The 17,946-nt window shown below is 41.0% G+C and overlaps 1 protein-coding gene across 3 annotated transcripts in view; it reads right to left on the bottom strand.

Moving 5' to 3' along the window:
* The window catches only part of negr1 (neuronal growth regulator 1), a 399,034-nt gene that overhangs the window by 237,132 nt on the left and 143,956 nt on the right, over window positions 1-17,946 (bottom strand). The gene's annotated exons all lie outside the window — the stretch shown is intronic.

Raw genomic sequence — 17,946 nt, 5'->3', positions numbered from 1 at the left:
TGTTGTATGTGTCGAACTGCTTTGCTTTGTCTTGGCCAGGTCGCAGTTGTAAATGAGAACTAGTTCTCAACTAGCCTACCTGGTTAAATAAAGGTGAAAATAGAAAATGTGTTTTGTTTCCAAAAAGTATCAAAATTGTCAACAAAAGTTACACCCATTGAGCTGCAATAATCACATAGCCAGTTGTGAAGATAAAAAATCCTGCTAAAGCGGCATCAGGCGCCTTAACCCGGCGTTCAGTTCATCGCCGCGGCCCACTAGGCGGCTCGCATTCCACGTCCGGCTCCAGGACAGCGAGCCGGGCTTCTTACACATTTAAAGTTTGAGAATAAGTTGAGATCGTTTCAGCCCCAAGACCTCTAATCATTCGCTTTACCAGATATAACTGCGAGACTTCGAGCGCCAGCTATCCTGAGGGAAACTATAATTTTATTTTATTTCGGGACAGGTGATATTCCGCCCAAACTCTGTATGCCATGGCCTCTCCAACCTTGTTCCTGCAGCTACCAAGTACTTAATTTGGGAAACAAAGTCAAATATTTTTGGGAACATTGAAAGTAACATGTTTTCACAACTAAACATATTTCATTAAACTGTTGACAGCTCCTCTCTCTGCGTGCTTGAGAATGTAATGAAGGAGAGAGGGGAGGAGATGGAAACACACAGTGGTGAGATATTCTGTAGCTAAAGGTAGCCTAATGTGTCACCCTATTAATTATGAAAATATAAAAAATTCCCTATTACTAGGCTATTGAAATCCAAATTCACTATTGTAGGCTAACTCTGTAAGCCACACTGCACTATCAATGAACCAACAACATCGCCTAGGCCTATACATTCTCTCCCAGACTAATGAATAGAAACTTGAGTGTAGCATATGCTAATCAGTCAATCCAGCATGCATAATAATACAACCCACACTCAAAAGCGATTACTAGAATTTGTTTAATTTTGGAATACAGGCCAGACCAATTAAAGACATCTTAAATCAGTTTTTTCAATGTTTTTCTGCAATGCGTTATATGCGGTAGGGTTTGTATTGTATAAGGAATGGCACAATCATTATTTTAATTCCATTTTGGCTCATACATAAGCCTATGCATATGTATAAGACTCTAACATGTGTAATCGTGTTTTTAATTAATTATCACCTTAGAAATCGCTGTCCATTTCGTTGTTAAGCTTTGAAACAACATCCACAATGACCATGTTTTCCACTCAGTTTCAACCTGTTGTTGAACTTCTTTCTTGAAATTGATCATCACAGTGAGGTGAGTTTTAAAAGCACAATACTGTTTTGATGATAAGTGTTGGATGTGATTTTAGATTGCATTGATGTCAGAGTGGTTAGAAGCACAACAGAGCCCTGAATACCATGCCATTAGTGAGTTGGATACTACCAACGCATGTCCCGAGTGCATAAGAGGAGAGATTACTGCGGTCATGACTCATGACTGCCAATGTGGCGGTAATATGGTCACTACAACAGCCTTAGTCAGTCTTTAAAAAAATGAATCAGTTGGCATTTTCTACACCAGTAAATTATAGCTCAATTCAATCAAACCTGCACTGGAGTATTACCAGTGGTGTAAAGCACTTAAGTAAAAATACTTTAAAGTACTACTTAAGTACTGTTTTTGTGTATTTGTACTTTACTTTACTATTTATATTTTTGACAACTTTCACTTTTACTTCACTACATTCCTAAAGAAAATAATGTACTTTTCCGTGACACTCAAAAGTACTCGTTACATTTTGAATGCTTAGCAGGACAGGACAAGGGTCCAAATCACAGACTCATCAAAAGAACATCCCTGGTCATCCCTACTGCCTCTGATCTTGCAGACTCACTAAACACAAATGCTTGTGTTGGAGTGTGCCCCTGGCTATCCGTAAATAAATAAAAAAGAAAATGGTGTCATCTGGTTTGTTTTATATAAGCAATTTGAAATTATTTATACTTTTACTTTTGATACTTAAGAATATTTTAGCAATTACATTTACTTTTGACTAAGCATATTTAATACTCAATACTTGTAGACTTACTCAAGTAGTATTTTACTGGGTGACTTTCACTTTTACTTGTGTCCTTTTTTATTATTTTATTGTCTTTACTTTTACTCAAGAATGACAATTGGGTACCTTTTCCACCACTGAGTATTACTAGGATCAATACCATAGTACCATAGTACAATTTCACATGCAGTTACCTTTCCTGAGTACACCAGAGCACTTGGACAGAAGTTCTCAACAAAGTCAACATTGTAATGGCCATTGCATAAATTGGCCCTCAATGACCAGTCAATATACAGTAGTAATGACATCACATACAGGCCCAAGCTATCTCACTATGTGGTCTTTAACATAGAAAATGTATGGAATACAAAAGTAACCTAATGGCTCTAGGTCAGTGGTTCTTAACCTGGGTTCGATCGAACCCCAGGGGTTCGGTGAGTCAGTCTCAGGGGTTCGGCGGAGGTCAAGACACACACCCGACTCATATGATTCGTGATGACACGCCCCGCTTGGCCATCATTGGCTGCAGGTGATCACGCAACATCGCTTGGCCTATCTGTGCTGCAGGGAATTTGGCGCGCTCAGTAGTCGAATTGTGACTGTCGTGATGGTACGTCGTGTGATTTCTTTCTTAATATTTTAATCCCTTCATACTAACTATGTCGAGCAAAAAAAGAAAGTGGTCGGACGAATATGTATAATATGGATTCACATGTATAACGGAACGTGATGAGAGTCAGCGTCCTAACTGCATGATTTGCAATGCCAAGTTGAGCAATTCTAGTCTAGCACCGGCAAAACTAAGAGAACACTTCCTTAAGCTGCATGGAGATGGACAATACAAGAACACAACGCTCGCTGAATTCAAGGTGAAGAGAGCCAGATTCGATGAAAAGGCTACTCTGCCTGTTCTCGGCTTTGTACCCATCAACAAACCGATCCTCACAGCATCGTACGAAGTTGCTTACCTGATCGCAAAGCAGGGCAAACCACACACCATTGGTGAAACACTCATAAAACCAGCTGTGTTGAAGATGGCGAATATCATGCTGGGAAAAGCGGCTGAAGTTAAGTTATCCCAAATTCCTCTTTCAAATGACACCATTAGCGACAGAATAGAGGAAAAGGAACAGACTTTGTTGCGAAAATGACATGAGAGTGGCACTTGCCAAGGTGAAGCCGCGCATTTCTGAACTGGTCTCTGAAAGGCAACAGCATTATTATGTTTTTGTTTTTGTGTGAACATCATGTTTTAATGGTTTTGTTCTTTGAACACTGATGTTGATGCACGGTTCATTTTGTGCACCAGTAAAATATATACCTATGTTTTGAATTTTATTTTTCCAATTAAGAAGGGTTCGGTGAATGCGCATATGAAACTGGTGGGGGTCAGTACCTCCAACAAGGTTAAGAACCACTGCTCTAGGTGGTGAATGTTCAGTTATTGAGTCATGGTCTGTTAGCCTCTGTATTTTTTTCTACAAAATGTGAATGCACAAGACAATACTGTTACATTTGGACAACATCAATTTACTATTGTGATCCTAATGTCACACATTGGCCCGCTAATCTATTGAAGCATACCTTCACATTATCTGTACACCTTGACATTATAGTTTTTCTTTTTTCTACACTATGAAGTGCTGGAGGAAAATGACCTGATACATCCAGACCAGAATAATCTGGATTATTTGCATGCACAACAGAATGGTGAAAAATATTCTCTCCCACAAGAGCCATTGGGGAAACTAAGGTATTCAGATGTGCCCTTTATATCCAAGGCAACCCTCTGTGCTGCTTGTGATACCTAAGCAATAAAGTGTTTTGAATTCAATGATTTTTAAACAGCCTCCTGGCTACTGTTTAATAGCAATAAAGCTCAGGGAGAGAAGCACAGATGCAAAACTCTAATTTGTTGAGATGACATGGGGTCCCCGATGAGGATAATGTCACACAGAGATTAAATGATTCAGAGAGGTGAGGGAGCAGTTATATCCATATCTACCCCCCTGCTTTCACTTGCATATTCAACAGCCTTTAAATCAGGGATATCTTTGTAGTGTGAAACTTCCCACTCCTGACTTTGCACATTGCCATAAAGGGTCAGGGTCATGGTCAGTAGGCACCAAACAAAATAAACAGAGTAAAACGGGGAGGGACTACATGGAATTGTCCAATAGGAAATGCACATTTTTGTTTTCCATTGCAACACATTTAGCTACTGTGTGCCCTAATGAAGACAACCCGAGAGCTTGATACAATGAGGCTTGTAGGCCTATGTCATGAATGCTGACAGTAAAAATGATGCAGACTGTCTGTAGTTCGCAAATTGTTCTGTGACGCCAATATGATGGGTTTTAGGTGGGTGTAATGCACAATGAATGTGCTTATCTGTAGCAGTTACTGTAACATAATGTGACATAATATGACAACGGATCTCATCTGAGCATGAATCCCTCTGTACCAGAGACAAAGTCTACATACACAATGGAAGGCATCACAACGTGACAGGCAATAATTCACAATGTAGAGTTTGACAAAGCAAATACACAAAATTACATACAACTCATGAAGTTGTGGAAGTGTCAAAGTGTGCTGTGCAGACCCTATAGTACATAAATAGATATATGACCGAGCTGCTGCCAATTAATGAACCATATTCTTAACTACTGTGAGCAGCTTGTCTGGGACCTGACCGTGATCAGCTGGAGTGATTCGTCCTTTGAAGCATTGGGCTCCTCTGGCATACGTTCAAATATGCCCCTGTCTCCCAGGCTTGTGTCTGGTGGCTCAGTTGTGGCAGATGTCTCCTCACTTATATACTTGATATGCTGTGGCTGCAAGCAGTAGGTACTGTAGGTAACCTGACCAGCATGATAACAACATTTACACAATGTTCGGAAATTGTGGAAAATAGGTTTGGAGCGGTATCCAGTTCCCTTTCAGTCGGTACTCTTGGTAGAACACAACTATGGGGAGTGGCGGTCTCAAGACTTCGACTTTAGAACTAAAATCACCCCTGACAAGGCCAATGAACAAAAAGCCTTCCCCAGGTGATAACCCTGAGGCTCGGATTGATTTCTTAAATTATTCCGCTCTTCACCTTGAGCTGAGCAGGAATGATTCACGCTATAATTTTGTAACACGAGACTATCTGACTTTGCGCCAACTTAACTGTCCCTTTGTGATCGAGTGTGCTCACCCTCTGGACGTTAGACCACTAACCACAAACCAATTAGTTATTGGTCGGATTGCTTGGCCTGGCTATAGCAATGGCTAAGATGGCTAATGTGACCGAAACAACGAAAGCTAACAAGCTGGGTTGGGAGTCGCGACCATGCCCAAATGAAACTCACGTTTGTTGTCTTGTTTGTTTCTGCTCGGTGTATGCTCTGGCTGCTCTTGCTCGAATCAGTTCATATGCAAGACTAGTGGACGATGTCAGAAACAGTGGCTGGTCCGCGACTGGTGTTTCCAATAGTGACTTAATCTCCAGGATGCTCGTACCTCGGCTGAGTTGCGGGATGTGGAGATGGAATGGTTCTTTGGTCGGATCAAATATATTTTCTGCCTGGGCGTAGTGTTTGAGGTAGCTGCCTGCGCTCAACCTAACTCCTGTGCGCTCTGTCGCAGGTTATGGGAATCTATCCGCCACCTGTATGTGCCTCAGTCAAGCAATATGTGCCTCTCTTCCCAGACTTGTCAATGAAGGGTCCGGTCCCACCTCGGTGATCCGGTCCTATGTAGACTTTCAAGACCAGGCTAGCTAAACAAGCACTGCATAGCGTGCAAGCCAGGTTAGCTAAATCGCCAAGGTGGACTAGCTACTGCTACTAGCTATTCCTGCCTCCCCACGGTGGATTTGCTTCTGTCGCTCTCTTGTTTAGTATCTTTAGCATTAGGTCGCTTGGTTGTTCTAAACGGATCGTGCTGCGGTCAAAGAGTGTTTCAAGACTGAAGGAAGATGCCACACTGCTTTCATCTGCCATTGAGAGGCTTTAGTGTATATATCAGTCATCTAGTGTATATATAAATCATTATGCTCCCCTCCACAAAAAACATTACTGTGACCACTGGGCCCCCATTTTGGTTAAGGCTGAAAGGGGTACTACATCAGCCATTGCTGGAGCCCCCTGTGCCCATAAAGGGGCCAGGCTTTATGCAGGCTATACAGTTTCACAGAAGCACAACGGTTAATTGGAAATGATCTGTGTTTGATGCCCCCTCTGTTACCCTGAGTTCCATGGTGCTCACAGGGTTCAAGGGGTCCACAGGGTGAGAGTAATAAGACGAGCAACTCGCTCTCTGTCCACAAGGGGGCACTCCTCGCCCATTGGTGGCTCATTCCTGGGGTCCATTGCTGATTCCTGCCTGTAGCTCAATAATCCTTATGAGGTATCTAGTGATGCCAGGCGATTGGTGGTTGGTAGCAGAGTCGAGGAAACAAGCAGGGTTGGACACAACCATGCTACTATCCAACACACAGTCTCTTTGGCTCATATGAACCCTGAAATTAGCTGTCTGTCTCCAGCACCACAATTTTTAATGCGGGCGGTCCAGCGCTGCATGCCAGCCGGTTACCGGGACTCATCTTACTTGTTGTGGCACTGCCAATCGAGGTACATCACTGATTACTGGAGCCCTTGTACCCAGATGATACAAAATGCAGCATCATATGACTGTGAAGTAACACAAACATAGGCACAGACACATGCATATACACACATGAAAACATACGCATTATATACACACGTACACATGGATTTTGTGTTGTAGATATGTGGTAGTGGAGTATGGGCCTGAGGGCACACACTTAGCGTGTTGTGACTTCTGTAATGAATGTATTGTAATGTTTGTATAAAATTGTATAAATGCCTTAATTCTGCCGAACCCCAGGAAGAGTAGCTGCTGCCTTGGCAAACTTTTGGGACTATGTAAACAATGGACTAATGAAAAAAATACTACAAGATTGTTTTTGGGTGATGTTTTCCTTTAACTATGGAACATTTGAAAATGGTTAGATAGATCCATGAGGTACATTTGCTCTTTAGTAATTGCAGGAAGATGGGTTCCAGATTTTGTGATGCAGGGTCAAACCGGTCAAACCCTTAGGGAACAATGTAGGGTACTCCATACAAAAATGGTTCCCAGAAAGCTATAAATAACCCACGAAAAAACTATAGTTTCTTCAGCATCCTCATTGGTAGGATCACCCATAAGCTTATTCCCACCTCACACTCTTCTCTGTAACATAGGCTTCAACATGAAAATCATATTCTGAATCAGGTCGACTGTAATTTCTTTAGCATCACCCCATTAAAGAGCTAGAGCATGGCATTTGGAAAATGGATTTTCAATAAGGTCACTCTCGTGATCTGCAGCACTCAACGGTTGGAGCATTCGTACATTAACATACAAACTCAGCCACACTCAGCCTATATTACACCACCAACAAACTATTATTTTGCTATCTATGTTGTCAATTAGCTCTGCGAAAGCATGTCAGAATCAAAAAAAGATTGCAGCAGAAAAGATAGATTTATTGACCGTAAATATGAATGAAGATGCAATCCAATTTGTTCTGCTTTTAAAGGGCCCGCTGGCAGTTATACAGTATATAAGGCTGAAACCTCTAGTATTATGTCCCTCCTATTATGAATACTTGTAAAGAAACACAAATCAATAGTGAAAGGTCATAGCTCTCTCTGAAATGTGCCCATATTCTCAATTAGACAAAAATGTCACCATTGTTTAACCTTCAATCTTTAAATTCCATGATAAAAAAGAGAGACTTGGGTAAAAACATGCATAGCCTATCTAGCCTACCTTATGCAAATCATAAAACCATTTAACTCAGTTTACCATAGCCTATAGGCCTAAAGGAAAGCCTTCATTCCAAAGTATTTGTAGAGCAACAAATATCACCCACATGTTTATATAGCGAGTTGAAAAATGAATCCCAAACACATCCCCAGCACAGATGGTGCTGGATACACCTGTGATCATTAGCTAGCTGATATATTGGGCGATGGGAGGATATTGTCAGGTCCAATATGATAAATTGTGAGGAATACATGATCCATGTAATAGCTTACAAACAACATCATGGAATCTTAACAATAACTGTCAGCACTAGGGCTACACCCTACAAATGTAGCTACATTGTCTACTTTGGTAATATAAAGCATTCCCCACGGTCTTACTTTTAAGAAAAAACATAATTGGGGTGATTGTGAACATCTCACCAATGAACATACAGTGGGGTTCGGGATTTATTGGAACCCTAGATAAAAATGAGTGAAAAAAGACTGTATAAAATAAAAAACACAAATATTAAGCTATATTGTATAAAAAGAAAACATGAACATTTGTATTATTTTATACTAATACAATTGCTCAGAAAAATAGATTATTTATCTTGTGTGGAATTGTTAGCCTGACTCTCTATCTCTGCATTATCCACAGGGTAACTGTCAATTTGTGAGTCTGAAAATGGACACTGGAGGTTAAGGAATCTGTATGGTAGGTATACATTTTATGTTCATGAACATTAACACGTAATTATTCATTTTGTGTGGATTTTCATCTTTGACACTCTGTCTCCGCATTATCCATAGGGTACCTGTCAACATAATCTGAAAATGGACAAGGTGAACAAATCTGTATTGTAAGTATCAATTTGATGTTTAAAGACCTTATTTTCAAATGATTAATATTATTAAACCTTTATTTGGACAGGGAAGTCATACTAGGACTAGGGTCTCTTTTTTAGATGAATGTTTTAAAATTTCTCTTCAATTATACGAAGGTCAGAGTTTTTCAATATGGTATCTCTAATGCAAGCAATAGGGCAGTGGTTGCTGATATCATTTGCAAAAACACCACCAGCCAAATACTTATGGGGATGGTTATTCAGGATAAGGTCAATCAATGAGGAGTTTGCTAGGTTTTTACATTAATCCGAGTGGGTTTCGTTATCAGCTGTGTCAAGTTGAAATCAAGACAGATATTCTTAAACTGATCGGAGCCATGTGTAAGCCAATCAAGATTTAGATCTAACACAACGAGTTCAGATACCAGAAAGGGTTTTAATTAATCAGAAATAATACCAACAGCCTCCACTGAAGTGGCTGGAAGGATGTATATTTGTGACCAACTGCCTTGATTCAGTCTTATGTAATAACATTTGAAAGTGTTTTTTACATTGGATAAAAGTAGAGACTCAGAGCTACAAATGGGATATCATACACTGCATTTGAGGAACAATGGGAAAGTAATTCTGCTTTGAAAGTTGATTAACTTCCAACCTCACTTTTGAGAAAACCACGAAATACTTGACTTCAATGAAAGTTAACCAGAGAGACTCTGATGAACTCTCCAGCAGATGGACCGGATTCCAACAAAGAAGACAACAACATCCGGGCGTAAATATGAATTGCAATTTATTTTTCGAATGAGCGGCCGTTCATGGGCAAAGGATTAGCATGTCAATGAATATAATTATAGACTGTGTGTAATAATCTATTTGTCTTTCCCGCTCTTTCTCAGTCCACACCCCCTTTCCTTTGTCTACCAAGCCGTCATATCGGCTTAGCCACTAGGGACTCTTTCCTATCATTGTTAGTAACCAATATCTATTGTTTGTTTGTTGTGTATTTCTGTGATTATTTAGTTAGTAAATAAAAAATTAAGCCAATTTGTGTATGGATGATTCATAGTAGAGGCTGGGTTCGTGCAGATAACCAATAATTTTACAATGTTCAGATGAGACTGATGGAATGTAATAACAATAATTAATTAATAGAAGACTAATTGATCAGATATTAAAATATATGAAGAGTTATATTCGGAAAATGATGACTCTGTAAACCAACATTTTCCATACTTCCTAGTTAATTAAATGTACATGATTAGTTTAATCACGTAATAATAACTAGATATTTAATGATAAGCCAGAGACACGACATTAATGACACCCCGTGCGAGGGATCTAAGATAGAACGAGACTTTACTGTGAATTAGATATATATCAATTGTGCAAACAGAATTGTACGAATGCTGGCGTGTGTGTTTCCATTTGAAGTGCCTTCGGTGTTGTGTATCTGATAGCGTCAATGCAATGAGTTGTAAATTACAGATTTAGTCCGTTAGGCCAAAAGGTGCTAATTCTATCAGTCAATATTAATTTATGGAGCAAGAGCATAGATCCAGTAATGTTTGAAATTAGAGGATAGATCTGTTCGGTGACCGAGCCGAAGTGTTATCTTTCCGCCTATAGCGTGGGTAGGTCACAGGTGTATCTGTTTTATGTACCGTGAGCTCCGGTAATATAATGCAAGCAAAGAGTATGCTGAATGGGTTAATGTGAGACGTCACTAGTAAACCCCCCTTTCCATGTGTATGGAATTATTTGTGCTGTGGAACAGTATAAGAATAGCTAGCTGGCACGAGATGCTACAGCTAACAGGGGAACAGCAGCCATTTGTTTTCTTGTGTCACATTGAATTTCCTCCTCCTTGTGTGACGGAAGTCCCGCCCTTTGAACTTCTGTTTGATTTCAGTGTGTGCTTTCAGTGACCTCTGGTGGTGAAGAATAGCCAGTACAGGTTTGATTTATCATTAAAATTGATCAATCAGTAAAATGTGCATTTGCAAAGCACATTCAGTAAACCCCAGCACTGACGGAAGTCCCGCCTCCAGTGGAGGCCTTAGGGGTATGTGGCCTTAGGGATATGTAAACCTAGTGGTGAATGTACCCTAACATTTGAACTACTGTTTACACATGATAATCCAGACACTCAATTGATTGGATATCATCGTCTCAGTCAATTTAATAAGTTATATTGTCGAACATACCTTCAGATTCTTCCAATTAAATGAGACATTTTAAAAACTTTCCAATAGTGACCTAGATGAACCAACTTCCCAGGTTAATTAAAGTTTAATTCCCAGATAGCCTATCCAGGTATGATTAATCATTATCATTGATTAATTCATTCAATTTGCTTTTGCAAAATCATTCACTTCTAAACTCCCACATTACTGGTACAGTACTGATGGTTCATTAACGTCTATAAAAATATTAAAATCGTCTTTGCAGCTTCGAATGTATTCCAAAACAAAACTTTGGACAATTAGGAATTAAATTTTTTTCCTTTCAAATGTTCTAATAATGTGCAAGATATCAGAGTAGGTAATCCCCACTCGCCCACTAATTAGTGAACCTCCACCCATAAATGGATTGATCTCTGACCACAGCAGCGATACCAACCCTAATTATGGCATTAGCGGAAAAATAGCAGAAATTGCGAACAACGCTCTCCAAAATCAACCATCGTGCTCAGGCCTTGTAAAGGTTCTCTCCAGTCTAGCTCTGATGTCTTGCCATCCGAGATTGGCATCGGTCCAATACAGCAGTGCACAGCTGAAACACGAGCAAGTAACAGGAGACATAAAGGGACAGGTGGAGAGAACCGGGAACCTGATGACAAATGCAGAAATGGGAACAATTCTGCTAGCTATGGAACTGCGTTTGAAAACGAAACAATTAAATGTAATTGCAAAAACTTATGACGAACGAGCACAAACTCTTCAACTAAATAATCTTCTACAGGAACAAAATCGTATTCTACAGGATCAACTCGATTTAGCCAAAGCTAAATATGATGATATCCACGCCAAACTAGATGCCACCATCATTAAGTTTGCAGACGACACAACAGTGGTAGGCCTGATCACCGATAACGACAAGACAGGCTATAGGGAGGCTATAGGGAGGGGGTCAGAGACCTGGCCGGGTGGTGCCAGAATAACAACCTATCCCTCAACGTAACCAAGACTAAGGAGATGATTGTGGACTACAGGAAAAGGAGGACCGATCACACCCCCATTCTCATCGACGGGGCTGTAGTGGAGCAGGTTGAGAGCTTCAAGTTCCTTGGTGTCCACATAACCAACAAACTGGAATGGTCCAAACACTCCAATACAGTCGTGAAGATAGCACGACAAAGCTTATTCCCCCTCAGGAAGGTTCTACAGCTGCAACATCGAGAGCATCCTGACTGGTTGCATCACTGCCTGGTACGGCAATTGTTCGGCCTACGACCGCAAGGCACTACAGAGGGTAGTGCGTACGGCCCAGTACATCACTTGGGCTAAGCTGCCTGCCATCTACACCAGGCGGCGTCAGAGGAAGGCCCTAAAAATTGTCAAAGACCCCAGCCACGCCAGTCATAGACTGTTCTCTCTACTACCGCATGGCAAGCGGTACCGGAGTGCCAAGTCTAGGACAAAAAGGCTTCTCAACAGTTTTTACCTCCAAGCCATAAGACTCCTGAACAGGTAATCAAATGGCTTCCCGGACTATTTGTATTGTGTGCCCCCTCCCCAACCCCTCTTTTAAGCTGCTGCTACTCTCTGTTTATCATATATGCATAGTCACTTTAACTATACATTCATGTACATACTACCTCAATCAGCCCGACTAACCGGTGTCTGTATGTAGCCTCACTACTTTTATAGCCTCGCTACTGTATATAGCCTCGCTACTGTTTTTCACTGTCTTTTACTGTTGTTTTTATTTCTTTACTTACCTATTGTTCACCTAATACCTTTTTTGCACTATTGGTTAGAGCCTGTAAGTAAGCATTTCACTGTAAGGTCTACACCTGTTGTATTCGGTGCACGTGACAAATAAACTTTGATTTGATTTGATAAATCTGACGAGTTATCTACAAACAGGAGCGCAAAACTTGATAACATGCATGCAGTTTTGTTGAGCGTTACTCAAAGTAACACTGGTCTGCAGCATTTGTAGTTCAACAAAGATGGTCAGTTAATTAACATAATGACTAAGTTGGATGACAGGTCAGCAGAACTCATTGAAGTCGCTGACCAACTGAATAATGAGAGAACTCAGGTGTTGAAGATTGAAATATTGATTTCTAAACAAGCGGAGGAAATCTCATCACTGAATCTCTCGCTCCGTACTCAAGACCTCTATCTGCAAACCATGACAGATAAGTTTGAGACCGAAAGGAGCAATTGTGACACTGACGTGTCCAAAATCAGTACTCTAAGTGCTCAAGTGGACTCTGCGATGCAGCAGAATACCACCCTTAGGTACAATCTGGTGGAATTCCAGAACGGTCACGCACTACAGCGTGACTACACAACCGGAGCCCAGAACACAAAGGAGTGAAGATGAAAGGTTTCAAACTTTGCCTCCCTCACCAGTCCCTCAGTCTTCTCCTCTTGGCCATTCGGCACTGAGTAATATGGCGCCTTTTCGCCAACAAAGCCAAAGATTGGCTTCGCCTCTTGGCCCTTCGGCCCCAATTTCCCCACACACTTTTACAGCTCACACATTTTGGGGACATACAGTAGATGCTAAGAGAGCACATTTTGTTACATTACAGCCTTATTTTTAAATGGATTCATTTGTTTTTTCCCCTCATCAATCTACACACAATACCCCATAATGACAAAGCAAAACAGGTTTTTCGAAATTGTTGCTAATTTATTACAAATAAAACAATGAAATATTACAATTACATAAGTATTCAGACCCTTTAATCAGTACTTTGTTGAAGCACCATTGGCAGCGATTACAGCATCGAATCTTCTTTGGTATGATGCTACAAGCTTGGCACACCTGTATTTGGGGAGTTTCCCATTATTTTCTGCAGATCCTCAAGCTCTGTCAGGTTGGATGGGAAGCGTTGCTGCACAGCTATTTTCAGGTCTCTCCAGAGATGTTAGATCGGGTTAAAGTCTGGGCTCTGGCTGGGCCACTCAAGGACATTTGGAGACTTGTCCTGAAGCCACTCCTGTGTTCTCTTGGCTGTGTGCTTACGGTCGTTGCCCTGTTAAAAGGTGAACCTTTGCCCCAGTCTGAGGTCCTTAGTGCTCTGGATCAGGTTTTCATCAAATATCTCTCTGTACTTTGCTCTGTTCATCTTTGCCTTGATCCTGACTAGAAAAACATCCCTACAGCATGATAATGCCACCAACATGCTTCACCGTAGGGATGGTGCCAGGTTTCCAATTGGCTTCTGTCTGGCCACTCTACCATAAAGGCCTGATTGGTGGGTTGCTGCAGTGATGGTTGTCTTTCTGGAAGGTTCTCACATCTTTACAGAGAAAATCTAGAGCTCTGTCACCACCCTGACCAAGGCGCTTCTCCCCCAATTGCTCAGCTTGGCCGGACGGCCAGCTCTAGAAAGAGTCTTGGTGGTTCCAAACGTATTTCATTTAAGTATGATGGAGGCCACTATGTTCTTGGGGACTTCAATGGTGCAGACATTTTTTGGTACCTTTTCCCAGATCTGAGCGTTGACACAATCCTCTCTCGGAGCTCTACGGACAATTCCTTTGACCTCATGGCTTGGTTTTTGCTCTGACATGCACTGTCAATTGTGAGACCTTTATATAGACAGGTGTGTGCCTTTCCAGATCATGTCCAATCAATTGAATTTACCACAGTTGGACTCCAATCAAGTTGTAGAAACCTCTCAAGGATGATCAATGGAAACAGGATGCACTTGAGCTCAATTTTGAGAGTCATAGCAAAGGGTCTGAGTACTTACGTTAACCTGTTGGGGATAAGGGGCAGTATTTGCACGGCCGGATAAAAAATGTACCCGATTTAATCTGGTTACTACTCCTGCCCAGTAACTAGAATATGCATATAATTGTTTGATTTGGATAGAAAACACCCTAAAGTTTCTAAAACTGTTTGAATGGTGTCTGTGAGTATAACAGAACTCATTTGGCAGGCCAAAACCTGAGAAGATTCCAAACAGGAAGCGCTCTCTCTGACTATTTCTTGGCCTTCTTGATCATCTCTATCCAAAACAGGGGATCTCTGGCATAACGTGACATTTTCTAACGCTCCCATAGGCTCTCAGAAGGCGCCAGAACGTTGAATGGTGACTTTGCAGGCCATGGCTGAAAAACAGTAGCGCATTTGGATAGTGGTCGATCTGAGAACAATGAGACTGGGGCGCGTGCGTTGTGGGTTCCTTATGGGAGCTAACAGAGCTATCGATGGAAATTAAATTAACAGCCACAGAATTACTATTTTGAATACCCCTATCAACATGGGAAGCTGTGGCAGAATGATATATTTAATGGGAGTAAATACCTTTGAGGAGCTTGATTTGATCAGTCAATGCTTCAATGTAGAGACAGAACTGGGGACAAAGGCATAGGCAGGTACCTCTGGATCTGATATCGAAACAAAACCATGCAGGGATTAAGGCGCTAGAACCCCTGGATCCAAGGTGGCGAAGCTGTTTGAAGTCTGTATCCGGTCCGGGCTTCCCACCACCAAGGATGCCACTATTGCCAAAGGCCGCCGCTGTTGACTTCCACGACGAGAGACGTGCCTCCATGGCTGGTTGGTAAGGTCAAGAATAGGAACATCCACTAAGTCATCCAGAAGCATCCTACTACTAACTCCATTCTCCAGGGAAGGGGGAGACCCCTTCGCAGTGGGATCCCTGCAGAGCACTGGTAAGTCGGCTGTGGAGAGACGACATGGTGGCAACACTCCCACCAGGCCAGAGCATTGTCCAGCTTCTGGAGTAGAAGAGAAAGAGAAAGTAGGCGGACGTGGATTCCCCAGTAGCTTGTGTAAGTCCGCTACTAGTTTTCTAAGAGTAGCCACTTCGCCCCTGTAGTCCTCTGCAAGCAAACAGTTGCTACATTGAAAGTCCAGACTGAACACATTGTCCCAGAATAGAGCAAAATAAACACAGCTCCTGTAGCATTGAAAACATTTCCTAGCGACCTCCATTTGAAACTACGGTGGTTCGTCCTTTAAAAGTTGCAGTGTACTGCAGCATACCTTGCATGGTGCCGCAGAATTCTATGGCACGTTATTTAAGTGCCAACCACTGGTACCATTAATGCTAATTAGTGCTAGTTTGACAAGCAGAGGGCATCTTTGAGAAGTACTTGATAGCCTTTAATAGTGGCTGTACTAGATCATTTAAAACCTTTTTTAGTAAGAGCATAGTATATGGGATTGGTTTTAAGAAATTTTGCTTAATTAATTTGCTTAATATTATGGTGTTTCTATTCCAAGAATTAGGGTTTTGTGACGGTCGGGAGTAGGCTACAGTTCTGGGCTATTTAGCTAAAGAATCCCCGTGTTTTGCGGGCATGTGGGAGATCGGGGTTCAATTCCCCGACAGGGAGGAATGAGTAGGCTGTCCTTGTAAATAAGAATTTGTTCTTAACTGATTCCATATGTGTTATTTCATAGTTGTGATGTATGTAGAATGTAGAAAATAGTACAAATAAAGAAAACTCTGGAATGAGTAGGTGTGTCCAAACTTTTGAGGCCATCAAGACGTTTTGGCTAGAGAAATTGACAATACTACAATGCAACAAATACATTGATCTTCTCAGCAAGGTTTTACCCATGGTTGTCGAGCTGGGTGGAAGTGCAACTAAAATGTAGTTTTAATAACCATCTGCATTTTGAATGTCTTCTTTCTAGTTATTTTATTAACAAAAGCATAAAGATGTTGATGAAGAAATACTGTACCGCTGTTTTGAGTTAGAAATGTAACACTTCAGAGTACTTAAGCATTGAATACACCTACAGTAGCCAGGCTATAAAGAGTCTATTGTCCTGCTAATCAGGCTACATGTGCTTGAAAACCTGTTTTCAAAATGCCACCAGCTGTCCATCACCACTGCAAATAAAAACAAAGCATCTTGTTTACATTCTTTATTGTAATCACAATGTCACAATTACTTTTAGAGTTTGGGATTAATTTGATTAATATTAGGGTGTTTATATTCTAAGAAAAATGAAAAACCCTCTGGGTTTCTGTTAGGATGGAACGAAAATGATGGCACTGTACAACGTGACGGTCGGGTGTAGGCTACACAGTACTGGGCTATTTAGCTAAGAATATGTGTCCTGTGCTCGGCTCTGCGGCCCATCCCGTGCCTCCTACCCTCGTGCCTTGAACCTTGCGCGCTTTCAGTGGATACAGCTGGAGAACTGCAAGGCAATCCCATTGTGCGCCACTCAGAAGCCAAGACCAATATGGCCAAAATATATTGTCCTGCTAAAAACAGGGTTAATAATATATCTGTACGAATATCCAAGGGACTTTCATATAATTCTAGATTTATAATAATAATCGCTTTGCTTAAAAAATAACAATATTTTGGATATTTAGTTTTCAAATAACGTAAAAAGAACGAGAAAAAGCCCATTCTTGAACATGGGGTGAGACATTGTTACTAATTTGTAAATAAAGCCAGTTTGTTATTTAGAATTAATTCCTGTTTTTAGAGGGAGAGAAACCAAAAACCAACAGTCATCTCATGGGTCTTACAGTCAAGGCCAGCACAGGTATTGAACCAGCATCTGTAGCAACACAGCTTGCACTGCTATGCAGTGTCTTAGACTGTTGCGCCACTCAGGCGCTGTACAAGATGACCGGTCGGGAGTGGCTTACAGTACTACATAAGAGCAAAATAATCCTAACAAAATAAAATAATAAAAACCTTAGTGTAACAACAGTTTTAGTAAGTAATCCTGAAGTCATGCAGAATTATCCGTTTCTATTTAGGTTTATGTCACCAATTCATTGTCAGTTAGAGACACAGTAGGACCCAAAAGCATAATCAGTGCTCTATCTCCCCCTTGTGCTGGTCTGGAGCAATGAAGTGGTGACACAGGGTACCGTACTGAACCACAAATTACCTCTAAGTATCGCAGCATAATTGCAAAACTTTTAGTGGAGCAACCACTGTACAAACTAGCTGGGCTTCTGTCAAAAATATAAACATATCATATAAAAACAGCCAAAATCAAATATGTAAATAATAATAATAATAATACATAGGACTTATTATATAGCACTTTTCAAGGACCCAAAGTTACTTTACAATTGTATGAATGAA

This window comes from Salmo trutta, chromosome 22, assembly GCF_901001165.1.
Source record: "Salmo trutta chromosome 22, fSalTru1.1, whole genome shotgun sequence".
NCBI classification, from domain to species: Eukaryota; Metazoa; Chordata; class Actinopteri; order Salmoniformes; family Salmonidae; genus Salmo; species Salmo trutta.
This window is presented reverse-complemented; position numbering and strand designations above follow the sequence as displayed.